The sequence below is a fragment of the Quercus lobata genome, chromosome 9 (assembly GCF_001633185.2).
Source record: "Quercus lobata isolate SW786 chromosome 9, ValleyOak3.0 Primary Assembly, whole genome shotgun sequence".
In the NCBI taxonomy this organism is placed as follows: domain Eukaryota; kingdom Viridiplantae; phylum Streptophyta; class Magnoliopsida; order Fagales; family Fagaceae; genus Quercus; species Quercus lobata.
The window spans coordinates 42636334-42648082 of NC_044912.1; the positions used below are offsets into that span (position 1 = coordinate 42636334).

The 11749-nt window shown below is 34.7% G+C and overlaps 1 pseudogene; it reads left to right on the forward strand.

Annotated features, from left to right (window-relative positions):
* Positions 1 to 557: 557 nt before the first annotated feature.
* Positions 558 to 4777, forward strand: LOC115961788 (annotated as a pseudogene).
* Positions 4778 to 11749: the final 6972 nt, after the last annotated feature.

The following is an 11749-nucleotide window of genomic DNA, read 5'->3' on the forward strand; positions in this document are numbered from 1 at the left end:
TTCAAGTTTGAATAGCAGAATTCCTCCAATATGAACTTTTTGAAAGACATGAACGAAGAATGTCATGTCATACATAGCATTGACGTTGAACCATGCATCTTTGACTGTACAACATGTAAGAGGCATGACTAAAGAATGTCATACACAATACATTGCACTGACGTTGATGACCCTTATATGCAAGAAGTTATACCATACATCCAGTACATGCTATTTCTCTCTCACAAGGGGTTACCGTAGAATTTTAATTTATGACATTTGTTTTATGATGGTTATTTTTTATCATTAGATGTAAGATGTCAATTAATTTTCAGGATAAACAGAATTTAATTTCCAAACTCTTATTGGATAACCAAAAAAAAAAAAAAACTTTAAAACCTGCACTAAAGCAGAACTTTTACTTCACATGTTAAACATGATATAAATTATAATAGTCGATAGATATACAAATAAGAGTCTCCCAAGCCAAGCAATATATAAAGGCATATATGTAACGTAATGTTTCTAAGCAATAACTACCAAGAAACCGTAATAAGCTATACCAAAGGCCTTTGTCAATGGCTCTCAACCCCCTTGCTTCACTCCCTATCTGCAATTTCCCAATAGAAGCTTTCCCATCTAAAGGTCCCATCCATCTCAAATCACTTGTAACAAGCAGAAGTGGCATTGTTCCTGTTGGTCCTGTCCAATGCATGGCCAACAGCAAAATTTCAAAGAGCACAGATATTGGGAGATTCTGGCACTTTACCCTTATTTTTTTAAAAAAAAATTGGCAATATGCCCTTGTTTACAAACTATATAGGAGCGTGCCCCTATTTCGATACTCGATTACTCTAAAATCGAGTTCAATTAAATACTCGATTCATAGAAAATCGAGTTATGCCCAATCAAACTTTTAAAAAAAAAAAAAAATTTGCATGAAACTCGACTTTCAGGAAATCGAGTTCCATGCAAAAAAAAATTTATAAGTGTGATCGCCCCATATTCAGGGAGCTCTATAGCAGCGTTTTTAAACCCTATAGTGACGTTTTAAAACCCTATAACGGCGTTTTCATGCAAATTTTTTTATGAGTGTTATTGCTCCCATAATGAGGGAGCCCCATAGTGGCGTTTTTAATCCATATAGTGACGTTTTAAATCCCTATAGCGGCGTTTTCCTGCAAATTTTTTTTATAAGTGTCACCATACCAAGTTCAGGGAGCCCTATAGTGGCGTTTTTAATCCTTATAGTGACGTTTTAAAGCCCTATAGCAACGTTTTTGAACTCGACTTCCCTAAAATCGAGTTCCATGCATTTTTTTTTTTTAAAGTTTTATTGGTCATAACTTGATTTTCTACTAATCGAGTATTTCATTGAAACTTGATTTTAAGGTAATCGAGTATCGAAACAAGGGCATATTCCTATATAGTTTCGAAATAGGGACATATTGCTAAATTTTTAAAAAATTAAGGGCAAAAGGCTAGAATTCCCCAGATATTGTTCGGAGATCTGCAAATTACCAAGCTCCTATTTGGGACTATGATTACATCCATTCACTAAGAAGTGAATACGTGGTACATAATTAATATATAATATTGTTTTCATTGTTAGATTTACTAGTACTTTTGAATTATTTCCCGAAACTGATCACTGGGGTTATGTTAATGATAAAATTGTGATGCAGGGAGAAGTACACACAGGGAAAATTAACAAGTTGAAGGGACAAGTGAGGATGATGCTTCAAAAAGTGGTGGATCCTTTAGAGCAACTGGAGCTGATAGATATCTTGCAAAAACTAGGATTGTCTTATCACTTTGAGTGTGAAATGAAGAGAATGTTGGAAGTTCTATACAACAATGATCATGGTGATGAGTGGAAGATGGAGAATTTATATGCAATAGCTCTTAAATTTCAACTGCTTAGGCAACATGGATATAAGGTGTCCGAAAGTAATTAAGAAAATATTTGATTCCATAGATGGATATTTATTATTGACCAATGTTTTTGAACTACAAGGCACTTTTGCCTCCTTATTTTTTAGATTGTTTTCATTTTTACATTTTATGTCTCAAAATTTTCATTTTTTTTTAATATTTTATTTCATTTTCATATTGGCCATATCTATTTCTATTAGTAATATGATTGTTATTCTGCTAAGTTGTGATACCCCAAATTGTGCAAATATAATTGGATTGGATTATTTGAGTGTGTTATGCGGGCGTGTGCTGATTCTCACATCGAGAGTTTATTTTGTGGATCTTGTATATATAACTAATTATGAGGAGTTTCAATTGCAACTTGACAAGTCATTTTAGAGTGTAATTAAGCATAGATGTGGTTAGCATTTTAATCAGGTTGCGATATAATGGTCAATGTAAAAATAAAAGCAGACACAAAAGGTGAAAGTCAAAACTGTATTTTAGTCATGTTTTTAATAGATACCCCCAAAAGCGCACAAATTAAGGCAAATTTAATAATTATTTGTTAGGAACTAAGCAAAAAGCCAAAAACAATAACCTAGTCCTAAAGTTTTTGGGGTCAACTATAGATCCTTAACAAATTAGTCAAGGTCGATCACATATATTCTTTTTTGTCTATTTATTCTATATGAAGCTATAGTTTCTGTCACTTATTTAATTGATAAATATATTTTTTATTATTTCTACTAATGACAAAATTGCACAAAAAACAATAAAAATAGATACAACTTACATTAATTTGGTTTTGTGCATCAATGAATTTTAGATAACTATAATTTTTTATGTAAAAAATAGAGTCCATTACAGATCATAATTATATATTCAATATTTGATTTGATAACATGCTTCTTGAGCCCCTAGAACACCCATTATAACTGTTGGGTTGCTGAGCGCAGAAGTTTTTGATAGTTTCATGGAGGAAGGGAGTTTCAAGGGATATCTTTGTGATGATACCAAGGGAATTCTATCCTTGTATGAAGCCTCATTCTTTTCGTTAGAAGGTGAAAATATGTTAGAGGAAGCAAGAGAATTCTCAGAAAAACATCTCCAAGAATTTATCAACCAGAATAAAGATCAAAATCTTTCTATCATAGTGAGCCATGCCTTGGAGCTTCCACTACACTGGAGGATATCAAGGGTGGAAGCGAGGTGGTTCATTGATGTATATAGGAGCAGAGAAGACATGAACCCTGTCTTGCTTGAGCTTGCAAAACTGGATTTCAACATGGTGCAAGCAACCCACCAAGAAGATATCAAACAAGTGTCAAGGTCAAAAGCTTGTTAATTCTCATTCTATAAATTGAGCTACATTTGATATATAATTCCTGGTTGGTAACATATTTATTGACGACCCTTGGAACTTCCAAGTTAGAAGGAAGACAATATAGAATTTAAAGCAAACACTAATAAATACTAAAATTAAAATCAAATCTCATGGCAACATGAACAAATAATTAAATCAATTATAGCCTAAATTTTAAACTTAAAGCTAGTGTTCAACTAAACTATTTTGAAAGGTAAGAAAATGCATTTATATAAAAATAAAATTGACATTCTCTTGTTTGGTTCAAATAAAGGTGGTGGAGGAGCATTGGCCTTGCAGAAAAGTTGAGCTTTGTGAGGAATAGGCTAACAGAGAGTTTCTTCTGGACAGTGGGGTGTACATTTCATCCTCGATTTAGTTATTCTCGAAGAATCTCAACAAAGCTCAATCTACTCATTACGGTAATAGATGATATCTATGATGTGTATGGCACTTTGAATGAACTTGAGCTCTTCACGAATGCTGTTGAGAGGTTAGTTTTACCGGTAATATGCCTTAAATGCTTCAAAGCTATATTTGACATAATGACTTAAGTGCACTCTTTGTGATTTCAGTTGGAATATCAATGCAATGGATGGGCTCCCAGATTACATGAAGCTATGTTTCCTTGCGCTACACAATTCAGTTAATGAAATGGCTTTTGATACACTTAAGGAACAAGGATTCCACATCATTCAATATTTTTAAAAAGCAGTATGACATTGACTTATAAATTCATCTATATTAATCCTTTAGTATTTTCTTCTTGAACGCATGATTGACTACCTCTAATTCATTGTTCCATCATAAATTTTTCAGTGGGTAGATATATGTAGAGCTTATTTGTTGGAAGCAAAGTGGTACTATAATGGATATACACCGAGCCTTCAAGAGTACCTTGAGAATGCATGTTTTTCAGTAGCAGCACCAATTATACTATTGAATGCTTATTTTTCAGTCACAGATTCAATAACAAAGGAAGCCTTAGATTTCTTGGAAGAATTCCCCAACATAGTCCGTTACTCATCAATAATTGTACGACTTGCAGATGATCTTGGAACATCTACAGTATGTATAACATACTATCCTAAGATTTTCATCAACCAGAATTTCATATAGTCATTAAACCCTTATGATCATTTTTTTTTTTTTTTTTGGGTGAATCAGGATGAGTTAGAAAGAGGTGATGTCCCTAAATCAATCCAGTGTTACATGAATGAAACTGGTGCTAGTGAAGAAGATGCCCGTGAATACATTAGATATTTGATTAGTAAAACATGGAAGAAGATGAATGAAGAACGAGATGCAACTTCTCCCTTGGCTGAAACATTTATTGAAATTGTATTCAACCTTGGAAGGATGGCTCAGTGCATTTACCAGTATGGAGATGGGCATGGAGCTGGAAACCATGAAACTAAGGATCATTTATCATCATTATTTGTTCAGCCCATTCCAATATATAAAGTTCAATATGATGAATTATTGACATATAATGATGCAGATTTGAAGTTTTAACTCATCAATTGTATTACATTTTATTATGGAGATTTGTGAGTTAGTTTGTTTCTGTGGGAGTTTTGTTATGTTTGTGAGTTTTGGGAATGTTGTTTGTGTGAGATTTGAGAGTTTGTGAGTACGTTTAGTTTGTCAAGTTTGATTGAGTGTGGTTGTAATCCATGTGGACCATGTCATTGATTGTGAACTTTGGTTGGCATTATACATGGATGTAGGCTTGGATTTGACCAAACCACGTTAAATATTTTTCTTTTGTTTGATCACTTTATTTTCTTATTTGTGTGAAGGCACTTCCACTAGTCCTAAATCACAACGAATTAGTATCAGATCTCAAAGTCTGGTCTTGGTCAAGTTCAAGATAAGATTATGTTAGTGCATTTTCAGTAGCTTATTTGTATAGTATTTATCAAAATATACACTTGTTGGTAATTTTTATGTTAAATATGTGACAAAAAGCTAAAAACTAGTTTATTTTCAAATAAACAAAAAGTTAGAGAATTTGTAAAAAAGTTAAGATAAAAGGCAATAGGCAATTTTTTTTTTTTTTTTTTTTTTTACTTTTTTCCAAACACTCTCTTAATTACACGCTCTTTCCCTCCTCTGCTTAATGCATTTTATGATGCCCATTACCTAGGATGTCTTGACAATCAGTGCTCTACTAGTGCCTTTTGTGTTTATCTAAGTAAGAATTTAATCTCACAAAGCTCCCAAAATCAAACCTACAATTGCTTGTAATTCAGTCACTGAAGTGAAGTATAATGCTATTGTCAACACAACTACTAAATTATTATCGATTCAATCTATTTTATGTGATCTTGGCATCTCCCAAGTCCCAACCTCATCCTCCTTGGTTATAGTCTGACAATATTGGTGTTATGTATCTCACTGGTAATCCTATTTTTCATGCCCTCATTAAGCATGTTTAAATTGATTTTCATTTTGTTCTGGACAAAATTGCAACTAAGGCCTTGGATGTCTGATTTATTTCTGAGAAAGATCAATTGACAGATGAGGTCACAAAACCTCTTGTTTCATCCCATTTTCATTGGTTGATTTTTAAACTCAACGGTTAGGAATCTAACATAATTCTTATAACTTTGAGAGATTCAAAAATAGAGACAATTACAAATGGAAACAATCACATGACACATGGAAATTTATGTGGTTTAGCAATGTGCTTACATCCACAGAGTTGCAGGAATTTTGCTATTTCATGGAGAAAATACAGAGACAAAAGTACAATACATCAATACAGCAAACCCTCCGCTCCATGGATTAAGCCTCATAAAAATCTCATTTCAAACTCTAATGCATCTAGGTCAAGTCAGGTCACAAACCATATCAAACATAAACCAAGCTCCACATAGCCGAACATCAACTTATGTCCACCCTTGTTGAGCTTATGCCGGAAGGGACAGGGTAATTGAAGCACAACTATCAAATAAGCCCAAGCTGACTGAATCAAATACAACACCAAAGAAGATTTAGTTCAGTTCAAAGCTATCAAAATAATGGAAACTTCTCCCACCTCATCTATAATTCATATTTTGAGTTTATTGTAGTCTTTCTAAATACCTTATCAAGTGCAACTGTATTGTCTATTTAATTAATGAAATCATATTCCCACTATTCAAGTGTAGAAACCAAAAAACATTCAAACAATATTATGATTTTATAATTATTGATAGATGTAACACTTAGGAGTGAAAGTTTTGGTTGTGGCCTCTGCATTAATTGTTGTGTTGTTTGTCTATGACTCGGTGGTACTGCCTTATTCTGTTTCCTAAGTATGGGTATGAGTTTTTACATTTTGGTAGTGACATGTACAATGTTTGACATGTAAGATATATAACTATGAAAGAAATACTGTAGTAGTAAACAGATTAAAAAAATAAGGCATTCCATGGAATGGTTCTTTCTCATCAATTTTGAAGTCAATAGTAATGCAAACTAAAAAATTTGAATTTCATTTAAAATATTTGATATGGATATTGTTCAATATATTCATAAGAATCTGACTTGAGTAATTATTGCCGAAGGTTTGTATGTCACTCAAACCAGGGCTTCAATTGGGTTAAGAGAGAAAGTCAAAGAGACAGAGGAGTTTTATGTTAGGACGTATGTGTTCACATGTTAGGAACATATGTCACTATTTTATGTAATCAGCTAATCTTTTGACAAAACGCACTTTACTTGTATTTGGGTAGATCTAGGATATGTTTAATACTTCAAAAAACAATGTTTTAAGTTCAAGTGTTAAAGCTATGTAAGTCTGTCCAAGATTCAAGTGTGAAAAGTGTTGTTCATTAAAGCTCGATAGCTAGCATCTATTAAGCCTTGAAGAGCTGTTCCAGCCCGTGGCTCGACAACAACTCGACAGATAGGGTATTTGTCGAGGTTTATGAAACTCAGAATTTCTGGTCTGTTTTTCATCCAATCCATGATTGTATGTTTGGGCTTTCTTTTCTCACAACCCTAAACATATATAAGGATTATTTTAAGGGTCGTAAAAAGTTACGCACAATTGCACAAAAGCATAATTCCATAAGTGTGAAGAAAAGTGTAACCGAAAATCTAGTTTACCCTAGTTTATCTTTCTTGTGAAGAAGCTACTGTGTTTGTACACCGTAGAGTTTTGTAACCAAGGAGCTTCTTGATCTTCATCGTGTGATGAACTGATGAACTTTGTAGCCAACAATCTTCTCTAGTCGGTGATTAAAGTCGCGTATTGGGATCCGCGGAATTGGTTAGTTACGTACTAGGAGTCATGTATTAAAAAGGAGAGATTGCCACTACAGAACAAGTCCAATTGGATATTGGGGTAAAGGTTCAACTGTAGGTTGGTAGAAGGTACTAAGATTCCTTTACTTATAATCGCTTGTTGTAATAATAGTGAATTCTCGAAAGTAGTGACCTTAAAATCACCCGGTGGGGTTTTTGCCGTGTAGATTTTCCCCATTCGTAAACAAATCACCGTGTTAATTTAATTTCCACAGCATACTTAGTTTAATTGGTGATTTATTTGTGCTACCACACATCTTGCATGTTAATTTGATTAATTAATAAACTTGGCTAGTTAATTAATTAATTCATCACAAGGGGTTAATTCGTTTTTGACCTATCAAGTGGTATCAGAGCAGGCACACTCTGATTAGGTTTTAATTTTTGATGTGCGATCCATTGACCCCTGTTTGTCATGGATAGAGGACAGTCTCTTATTATACCTCCTTTATTTGATGGCACTAACTATACATACTGGAAAATATGCATGAGAGCTATCTTGCAGTCTTTAGATGAGAAAGTGTGGCAAGCTGTGGAGATAGGCTGGACCAAGCCTACAGAAGCACCGGCCGATTGGGATGATGTTAAGATCAAGGCGGAAAACTTCAACAGCAGGGCATTGAATGCTTTGTGCAGTGCAGTTACTAATGAGGAATTTAAGAAGATATCCTCTACTGAAACTACGAAGGAAGCATGGACCATCCTCTAGAAAACCTATGAAGGAACCAAGGCTGTCAAAGATTCAAAACTTCAGAGGCTCATTACAAGTTTTGAAGAGATCAAGATGGAGGAGGATGAGTCGTTCGATGAGTTTTATGCCAAGCCTAAGGACATAGTGAACTCAGCGTTCAATCTTGGGGAAACCATTTCTGAACCCAAGATTGTGAGAAAGGTACTCAGATCTCTACTTGAGAGATTCCATGCCAAGATCACTGTGATTGAGGAATCAAAGGATATTGACAAAATTCCTTTGACAAAGCTAGTTGGAAATCTGCAGACCTATGAGTTGGGTTTGACAAGGATCGGGAAATCGAGCAAGAGCAAGAGCATGGCATTGAAAGCCAAGAGCGGTGATACTAATAAGTCTTCAGACGATGAAGATTCTAAGATGAAATCCTACATTACTAGGCAATTCAAGAAGTTCATGAAAAATGCCAATGGGAAGGGCTTCGACAAGGACCGTAGGTAATCTAGCTTCTCCAGTTCAAGAGCCAAGACAAAGGGAAGAAGGATGCTAGGGATAGCGGTCAGTACACTGTTCCCTTAGGACCAAAGTGCTTCGGGTGTCAAGGTTTCGGTCACATGAAACAAGAGTGCCCCACATATCTCAAGACCATTGGGAAGAGCAAGGCACTTGGGGCTATATCAAGTGACATCGAGCCTGAGGATGATTCTGACAATGAGAATGACAGAATCCTGAATGCCTTCACTGCCATTGTCAATCCTACTGAAAGGATTGTTGAAGATGTGGATGAAGAAGAGGAATTGGTGGAGTCTAAGTTTGAGAAGATGGATGAACAAGGTGATATCCACACAGCCTATGCAAAGCTGTACAAAGTCTTCGAAAAACATGAGAAGCTGTATAGGTTGACCACTAAGAAGCTTAGTGATGTGGAGCTTGAGCAAGAGGAAATCTCTAAAAAGTTTGATGAAGCCAATCAAATTATTAGAGCACTAAGATTTGAGAACAATTTCTTGGCCGAGAAGACTAAGAAGCTTGAGGCAGAACTGTTCCAAGTCAGAGCTCAGCTGGAAAGGACTTCAAGTGCTAAGCTCAATGAGATGCTAAGTCTTCAGAAATCTACTTCCGATCGAACTAGTTTAGGGTATGATTTCTCTTCTCCTAATATTGCTTTTACTAGTGCTACTGTTTTTGTTCCTCCTAGTAATAATGTTGAAACTAAGAACAATAATGTCAAAACTAATTTAGCTAGTGAGAACATAGACAAAGTTAAATCTATTTTAGGAGCACACCCTAAGCAGGATAAGAAAGAAGTTAAAAACCCTAGGGCTAAGAAGGCTAACTCTCAAAAGCCTAAACAGAAGAAGCAGCATCTCTGTCATCACTGTGGAGCAGCCGGTCATACTCGACCAAATTGCTATAAGTGGTTAGCTACTCAACAGAGCAATGGCATGATCGCATTGGGAAACCAAAATTAGTTTCCATCCTCTTTTGCTCCCCTTAAAGATTTTCTCAAAGCCCTCATGTTCCTTTTGTACTTGAAAGATTTCAATTATTCCCCCTCACCTCCGATTCAAGGATTTACTCAAAGAAAAGGTTCTTCCAAGGTGTGGAAGGAAAATGGCTCCAAGTGATTCTATCACTTTTTTCTTTCTCTTCTTGTTTTTTTTTTTCTTATGTTCGCATTACTTGTGTGTTTTGCTTTCAAGTTTTGAGTCAGTCTAGTTTTATGCTTTACTTTATTTAACATGTTTTTTTTTTTTTTTTTTTTTTTTTTTTTTTTTTTTTTCAGTTTTATTTATTTTGTTTTTCATATAAAAATAAAAATAAAATTGAAAAATCAGAAAAATACAAAAATAGTGTGTGTTTTGTGTACCTTGGATGACCATTGAAATAAAGTTTACTAAACTTTGTATCTTTTGTAACTTAGATGAGCATCTCTATGCACAACTAAGTAAGTGAGCTTTGTGGCTCATGTTTGTGATGAGTAAGGTTAAGTGATTTCTTGTGTTTAACACTCGTATCACTCTTTTTGACGAGAAGGACTAGAAAATCCTAAGAGAAAGGCATAAATAACCATCTCATCACTATTGCCCGCCAATCATGAAATAACATTTGTATGCTTCAGCATAGCAAAAGTGGAATGTCAAATGCTTAACATAATTGGGTATTTCTTTTCTTTCTCTTATATGTCTATGCATGATATGCTCAAAAAGAAAAATATGTAAAGAAAATAAAAAGCAAAAAGAATAAAATGTTTTATATATGATTGCAAGCGTGTATTCTTGGAGATGTGAGAGTTATAGGATGTACCTCGAAGGTGATAGTCTCTATCAAACAGTTATGATTGTGTGTGAGTTAAAGTGATTTTCTCATATCTCAAATCGTCATAACATGTAGACACTTATGCAATCTTGTGATGTTTTTCACACACAACACGCAATATTCTTTATTACTTTTGATACATGTGCAGGTACAATGTGATTTGGCCATCACCAGGTTTACATGTGTTAATGTATGCTCACTAAACTATCGTGACTTGTTTTTGAAATATAAAATTTGTTAGACTTGTTTAGTGTGTGTTTGTGTTTTGGAATCTATGTGCTTATCATGTTTCTTGCTGAGAGATGTTTTTAATAGGTCAAAATGTTGTTTAGATCCTTGGTTGAGTTGCATGTTTGATTGCATTCATGTCTGTTTTTTTCTCTTCTTGAAAAAACTTTATTTTAAGCAATCTCAACAGATTCTCGACACCTCTTGATACCTAGCTTATCTGTCGAGCTCTTCAATTGCTTTTTATCACAATCTCAACACCTCTCGATAGTTAAGTGGATCGATCGAGAAACCTTCTGTTCCCTCGATAGCTCTTCGACAACTACCTCGATCCATCGAGCTTGTTTTTGCTGTGGACACCTCTGGACACCTTCTCGACAGTTGCATTTGTCGAAGCATTTAAAGCTCAACACCTCTCGACACCTGCTATCTGACGAGAATTATTGAACCTCCATATATAGGGTCAGTGCAATCCGGTCTTCATTTTCCTCGATCTGTCTGTGTCCTTTCACCTCCCAAACCTCTCTCTCTCTCTCTCACTCCAAACCTTTTCCTCTAGGATTTTTCAGCCTCAATCAAGTTTTCTTCACTTGGTAAGTGTCTTAATCCTTCCTTTTCATGCTTTTTCATATCTTTTGACCTAAAAATTGGGGGTTTTGGAAAATGTTTGGGATTTTTTTTAATTGAAGAGGTTTTCGCAAAATTTTTGGGGTGGGTTTTGCATTTTTTATCTTAACTCTTCTTGCATTGCATCTCATGTGTATTATAACTATATTTTCATGCATTTAGATGTGTGTTATATATGTTATCTAATTGTGTGCTGGTAGGATTGGATTGGTCTGAGCCTATGATGCAATTTCTTTTGCATGTCACATGTTCATGCATTCCCATGCATACATACTCTCTATTCAATATATTTTGATATATGTTGTTGTTTTGGGACTTTTTTGATTGTC